Source organism: Colobus angolensis, unplaced genomic scaffold (assembly GCF_000951035.1).
Source record: "Colobus angolensis palliatus isolate OR3802 unplaced genomic scaffold, Cang.pa_1.0 Scaffold188, whole genome shotgun sequence".
In the NCBI taxonomy this organism is placed as follows: domain Eukaryota; kingdom Metazoa; phylum Chordata; class Mammalia; order Primates; family Cercopithecidae; genus Colobus; species Colobus angolensis.
The window spans coordinates 803,463-810,445 of NW_012115021.1; the positions used below are offsets into that span (position 1 = coordinate 803,463).

Sequence of the window (6,983 nt, forward strand, 5' to 3'; positions counted from 1 at the left end):
ATATTTAATAAACATAGTCTTTTAAATACTTATTTCATTGTATTTTGTGGTACATTTTCCTAAGCATTTTGCATTTTCCTGAAATTTTGGGGAGAACTCATTATAGTAAGAAATATTCATTCTTTATCAGAATGAAACACTAACCTTTGCTAACAGTACCTATTGTCTAAATAAAATGAGATGATATATGTAAATTATTTAACAGTTTGCAAGTACTCCATAGCTGTTAGCTGCTTTTTTGTTTTTTGGGGTTTTCTTGTTTTGTTTTGTTTTGGTTTGGTTTGGTTTTGGTTTTCGAGACAAAGTCTCATTTTGCTGCCCACGCTGGAGTGCAGTGGCAGTCTCAGCTCACTGCAACCTTCACCTCCTGGGTTCAACTCATTCTCCTGCCTCAGCCTCCCGAGTAGCTGGGACTACAGGTGCATGCCCCCACACCCGGCTAATTTTTGTATTTTTAGTAGAGACAGGGTTTCTCCATGTTGGCCAGGCTGGTCTCGAACTCCTGATCTCAGGTGATCCTCCTGCCTCGGCCTCCCTAAGTGCTGGGATTACAGGAGTGAGCCACTGCGCCCAACCCTGTTAGCTGCTATTAATATATATTTAGTACTCTAAGCATTGCAGTGATGATTAAATTACATGTGAAACACTTACATCAATGCCTGACCCATAGTAAGTACTCAGTGTCTAGCTATTATTATCATCATTACCATCATTATAAAAAGTGTCCAAAACTTTCAGTAAAGTGTCCAAAACTGCCAATACTACTTCCAATTGGCTTATTCTTGCTTAAACATGAACTCACTATTTGCATACAGTCTTCTTAGTCTTAAAATTTTTAACAAAGTCATTTAATCTATAGAATTCATCTCTTATTTACTAGGCAGTTATAAGTTTTTTCAATTCAGGTTTCTTATTTAAAAAGGAATTCCTTAATGTTTAACCCCTTCCCAAGTTTTTATTCTTATTTTATTTATTAGAACATGACTTGAAAACAAGTTACTGAAATATCATTGATCTTTTGCTTAATGAAAATGTACTTTACTTACAAACATGGCATTATTAATCCATGAGCAGTTTTTCCAGCAGTGGACCTGATTTGATAGTGCCTCACTCACACAATTTTTGTGATTAAAGCTGCAGAGTTTCCAGAGATTTGGGATTCAGCTGGTGGTCAAAGAATAGAGTTCCATTTAATTCCATAGTGTTCTGCAAAGATACTTCCAGTTGAGGTCTGGCTATGGGCTGGTCTTAAATACAAGTCATTAAAAAAGAATTTTTTTAAAAAAAGTATCTTTTCCAGCTGCAGACTCAAATTTGCATTCAAAAGCACAAATATAAAGTTTTAAAAAACATAACCACAATAACAGCCATATTGTAAAGCAAGAGTTCCATAAAGTTTGAATTTTTTTTTCATGGTGATGAGTAGGAACTGGTGGTCCTTGGGTTTTTGCTTCAAAATGGTTTGTGGACTGAAAAAAAAAAAAAGTGAGAACCACTGTTCTAACCAACCAAAGTAAATTGATAGTTATAAAACGGGAATGTTTATTCTCTGAAGGAATACTTTATACTGAGATTTTTGCTTAATGTTAAAGCAGCCACTTTTAATACCAGTTTGAAATGAAATTTTAATGTATTATCTCCCTCTTATGAATTAGTGTTTATAAGCAAGAACATTTAGAGGGTCTTTTCAGTTCTAGTAAAATGAAAACTAAAGTAAAACAGTAGCTTATTAAAGCTTCCAGAATGGCTTCTCAGTTCCTTGTCAAGTATCAAAGCCCCATAATTCTTTCCCTTCAAATGACTCTTGGAACAAAATGACACCTCTAAGGATTAAACATGTCAGAAACCAATAAAAGAAGAAAACATTAAAGCACATCTGACACAGGCCTCTCCTTCATAGTTCCCTGTTTCTCTCATTCTCCCTACATAAGTATGAGTCAGGTAATGTTAACTTTGAATCATATATTTGTTAGTTTATTTTGAGCATTACATAAACAAGGTTCTGATCATGGCCTATGAGGCAATTGACCTGTAATCATTTGCATTTCAACATATGTAGCTCAAAAAACAGAAAAGTAAGTTGCTCTACATTCTTTTATTTGCATTTCACGGGTTACTTACAATATCATTTTTTGTGATACAAGAGTGTCCTAAATAGATCACACTACAATAAAATGCTCACATAGCAAATGGAATGAGGTAACTTTCAAGAGTGAGATATTTGAATTACATTATGTATGCAGGAGTACTCCCTTTCTGAAGCTGATAACAATACCCTCATTTATTGAATGTTTCCTATGTGGCAGGCACCATGCTTAATGCTTTATACACGTTACCTCCATTTAATCTTCCCACCAATCATACAAGGCGAGTATTATTATTCCTATTTTCAGATGAGAAAAACAAAGTTTATTCTGCAAATATTTGTTAAACAGCAACTACATGCCGATCTAAGCAAAGTTGAAGCTAAGATAAAGAATCCTGAAGTTTGGACACAGGCCTGTCTCTGCTCTTATCATGATCCCATCCTGCCTAACTGGAAAGAATGTTAAACATTTCATGTATTTGTATTATAGATTGTCTTCACCTTTATAGATTTTACTGTCTTGCATCATATGCAACTCTAAAATCTTTGAACTTTGTATCTGGAAGGGAACCTAGAACCTTACATTTTCCAAAATTTGAATTTTCTCAAATAAAATGTTCAAATTGTTGTAGAAATGCCTTTCTTTAAGATCTGCGTCAGTCAGGAAAATAGCCTTAATAATTTTTATTTGAGACATTTCAAGGAAAAACAAAATTCACACACATGAAACATATGTAACCATGTATTTTGTTAAACTATTGTCTTATATGAGATAAGATTTGAGTCTAAATCTTATCTTTATTTCTCTCTGGAAAGAAATAGTTAAATAGTCTCTGGCTATTACCTTGCCTTTTTTTGTGAAAAAATAAATAGGCTTTGGATAAGTATGGATCCAAATAGATATGCTTTGGATAATATAATTTGGATAATCTGGATGAAAGGAAAAAACTTTTTCCTAGAGGTGATGATGATTACACTTTTGGGATTTTCTACAGTAGTGACAAATCTATATGTACAGAGCTGTGAACTTTGGATGTGTATGAGGTAGAGATTGCGCCATGAGCCATAGTTAGTCATCTTGCAACTTTTCCAGACTGATGTAACTCCATTTTTGAACAAATGTTATTTTGTTAAATAAATGCCCATTTAAACTTGTATACAAAGGTTATAATTATAGCAGGAAATTGCTGGGGGCAGAGGAGGTTAAATCTAGTTGTCCCGTCATACATTAGGAATGATTTCTTGGAAACCTCCTTCAGATTTTCTACTGAGGTTTGCTGTTTCCCTCTACTGTAGTTTCAAGTAATAACTTTCCAATATTTTGGTTCTGACTGGGAGATTTGTTGGGGAGGGTGGGGATCAGTAGGTAACTGAGTCAGCCCTTTCTGCTGATTCTGCACTAAGGAAGCCAAAAAGACATTGGAATCTGAAGATATCGCTTAACATTATATGACTTGTAGGAATACATAAAAGGCTCAAAAGCCACATATGTAAGTATACATTTATAGTAGCCACATTAAAAAGTTTTTAAAAGGTGACATTAATTTTAATGAAATATTTTAACCCAATATATTCAAAATATTTCAACATGTTGTGAATATAAAAAATTATTAATGAGATACTTTACATTCTTCTTCTTTTTTTTTTTTTTTTTACTAAGTCTGAAATCTGGTATGAACTTTACATTTACAGCACATCTCAACTTTGACCAGCCAACCTCATTTGAAGTGCTCAGTAGCCATGTGTGGCTACTAACCACCATATTAACCCATGCAGGTCTGGCAATCTGAGGCAGTTATTCTTTGAACAGCCACACTTAGAGTTCTCCTTTGTTAAACAGAGGGGAAAAGTAATCCTGCCCAGGGCAATATCAGCTTCTATGTTCAAATAACTCTTTTTGCTGCCAGCTGCAAGAAAAATCCTCCAGCCTCATTTGATTTTTCCAAATTTTCCTAACCAAAGAGGGTGGTTGCACTGCTCTTGGATTTAATAGAAGAAATAAAAGAGGAAAAGCTTATTGTTAACAACAAAAAATCATTTTCTTTGCTTTTGGGGCAAAAGAAAGAATAATGTTCTTCTAAATAAATTCAATCAATTCATAAATACTTACCAAATTGATCCTATGTGCAAGACATTTGTGGTAGTGGTACTTTAACTGGTTTTTGTTGTTGTTTTGTTGCTGCTTTTTTTTTTTTTTTAGACAGAGTTTTGATCTTGTCGCCCAGGCTGGAGTGCGATTCTCCTGCCTCAGCCTCACCCATAGCTGGGATTACGGGTGTGCGCCACCATGCCCAGCTAATTTTGTATTTTCAGTAGAGACCGGGTTTCACCATGTTGGCCAGGCTAGTCTGGAACTCCTGAGCCCAGGTGATCCGCCCACCTCGGCCTCCCAAAGTGCTGGGATTACAGGGGTGAGCCACCGCACCTGACCACTTTAACTCATTATTAACAGTTCATGTAATGCTTAATTCACTGAAACGTGACCACTGCTCACATTACTTTTACAGATCAGGTAACTGTTTTAAAAGTTATTCCTCTGGTTCTCAAGGTTAACAGAGAATAAAAGTTGATACTGAAAATCGCATACAATTTGCTTTATTTTAAAATGTTCATTCTTTGCGTGGGGGTAATTAGCACTGAACAGTGTTAGCCACATAACGGTCTCTCTTCAACTATGTATGTTTTTACTAATGCAAGAATGTTAACTGAAATAATTGATCAAAGGGTAGGGGGAGCTAATTTACTTTAAGCCAACCGAATTAACGAACTTCTTTTCGCTATAAGGAGTGGTCATGTGATGCTGCAATGTAAATGAATAAATTAAGCATTTTGTACATAAATGCAAAATAGCACACAACTCCTTATCCTCCAAACTTCTGCAATCACGTTTTATTGTCGGGAATTACACAGAGAATGTGCTGCCAAATTAACTGAGTCTGGGCCCAGGATGGATTTGCAACACCTGAATATAGCATGTGGAGGTAAGTGACAAAAGCATGAGCCAAGTAGCCGCATTCGCCTTCTTCCCCAGACCACGCTGAGTCTGCCCAGATGTTGCCCAACCTGAGCGGTCCCCCTGAGTTCAAAGCTTCGGGAGAAAGCGCGCAACGAGGACTTCCTGACGCCTTCTCAGGCTCCCTAAACGGTTGGAGCCTCCCTAAATGGCCACGAGGTTCCCCGGCCTCGAGCCTGTGCCAAGGGGCGCGCTGGAGAAAGCAGCAGAAAGAGCCCAACACCTGCCTCTCGAAGGTCCAGCGAGAAACCTCGCACCGACAGCGTAGACCTGGCCGGCTGGGTGTGGGGCTCTAATCTCATTCTCACACCTGCTTAGGGAGGCAGGCGAGAGTTCTCCAGGTGTCTGGGTCCTGGGAGGATGAAAGGAAGCTGTTAATAGGCGTCCGCTGGGAGCGCAGCAGGGGACGCGCCTTGGTCGCTGGGCGTGGGAAGACCGGGATGCCTGGGCCGCGGCCTGAGGGACTGAAGGGACACGCCGGCTCGGAGATTTCCCTTTGCTTTTTCTCTTCCCCTCGCTGGGCGACTAGCCAGGGGCTGCAGTAGCTTTCCACTCAGCCCTGCGACTTTTACACATTTCTGCCCGGGCGCACTTAGCGCGCAGCGGCTCCTGGCTCAGTGAACACGGGGTCGAGTCCTCTTGGGACGCACCCAGGACGCCCAGGCCTTCCCCCGCAATCTCTCGCCGTCCTGTGGGGCTCCAGCGCCGTCGGGGCATTGGGTTTCCTTAATCCAGGGCTTCCCCATCTTGGGCAGGAGGAGGAGTCAGAACCCCTCCCCTCCCTCTGTCCTTCTCCTCCTCCTCCTCCGCCCACGGCCAGCCTGATTTTTAAATCTAATCTCTTATTTAAAGTCAACAGAGGAGCAGGAACCCCGCGCTCCTGCCTACAAGATATTTTTAAACAATTCTCCAACCTCTGCCGTGAGGGACAGCCTTAAGGAACCTCCCTGTTTCCCCCTCTTGAAGATTTAGGTAGCAGACTTGGGGGGGGCAGGGGTTCGAGGGTCGCAGCTGAAGGCCAAGAGCTCTGCGCAGTTGGGGAGGAGAATTTGGGCTGGGGGTGGTGCGGAGGAAGCGACTAATACAAGACGAATGAATCCCAAATAGCCACAATTTAACACAAGAGCGTCAACTTGAAAAGACTTGAATCAAACCGGGAGCCGAGCCCCCAGGAGACTCCTAGGCACGAAGCCTCCAGTGCCTCCGTCGGGGGAGGTGGGGGGCAGGTGATTTCCCAGCATGTGACCCTGAAGAGGGAGGGTCTTGGGCCATTACGGGATGCGCCCAGAGACTAGGCGCGCCCGCACGCACGCACCCCCGGAGGAGACAGGCCGAAAAGACACTCCGCACCCCTCCCCGGGTCCTTGGCTCCGGACTGCGCCTCCGGTACTTTGCCCACCTCCCTCCCCAGCTGGGCGGGGACCACTGTTCTCCCTCATTCCCAAGGAGCCTCCGACCTGCTCGGACCCTTGGCAGTGAAAGGCTCCCAGCCTTCGCCCCTCCTGCCTTTCCCATTTCTTTCCCCCGCCTCCTGCCGACGCCCCCAGTTCTCTTGGGCTCGCCCTTCCTGAAAGTAGGCGAGGCCCAGAAGCTGAGGTTGGGGCGCAGAAGGAGTGGGGTGGGAAGAGGGAGGAGCAGAGCACAGCGGCCGGGGGCGTGTCTTCCACTAGCCCAGCCCCTGGGTGCGCGCGGCGGTGGCGGCGGCGGCCGAGCCTCGCTTTGAGAGACAGGTATCGCTTAGGCGCCATGTTGTGAGCGGAAGTGGGGGAGCGCGCGGCGGTCGCTGTTCTGCTGGGAGCGGGCGCGGGAACCGGCGGGGGGGGCGGAGCCGTAGTCCCGGCGGCGGAAGGAGGAGAGGAAGAAAGGGGCGAGACCCGGTGCCCG

The 6,983-nt window shown here is 42.8% G+C and overlaps 1 protein-coding gene across 3 annotated transcripts in view; it reads left to right on the forward strand.

Annotated features, from left to right (window-relative positions):
- The first annotated feature begins 6,462 nt into the window (after positions 1 to 6,462).
- Positions 6,463 to 6,983, forward strand: part of RPS6KA3 (ribosomal protein S6 kinase, 90kDa, polypeptide 3) — a 118,626-nt gene continuing 118,105 nt past the window's right edge. Inside the window, exon 1 of one of the 3 annotated variants that reach the window (XM_011940182.1) lies at positions 6,463 to 6,829. The gene's annotated coding sequence lies outside the window, so the exon portion shown is untranslated. The remainder of the gene's footprint in view (positions 6,830 to 6,983) is intronic. The other 2 variants (XM_011940183.1, XM_011940184.1) reach the window with 2 other exon arrangements.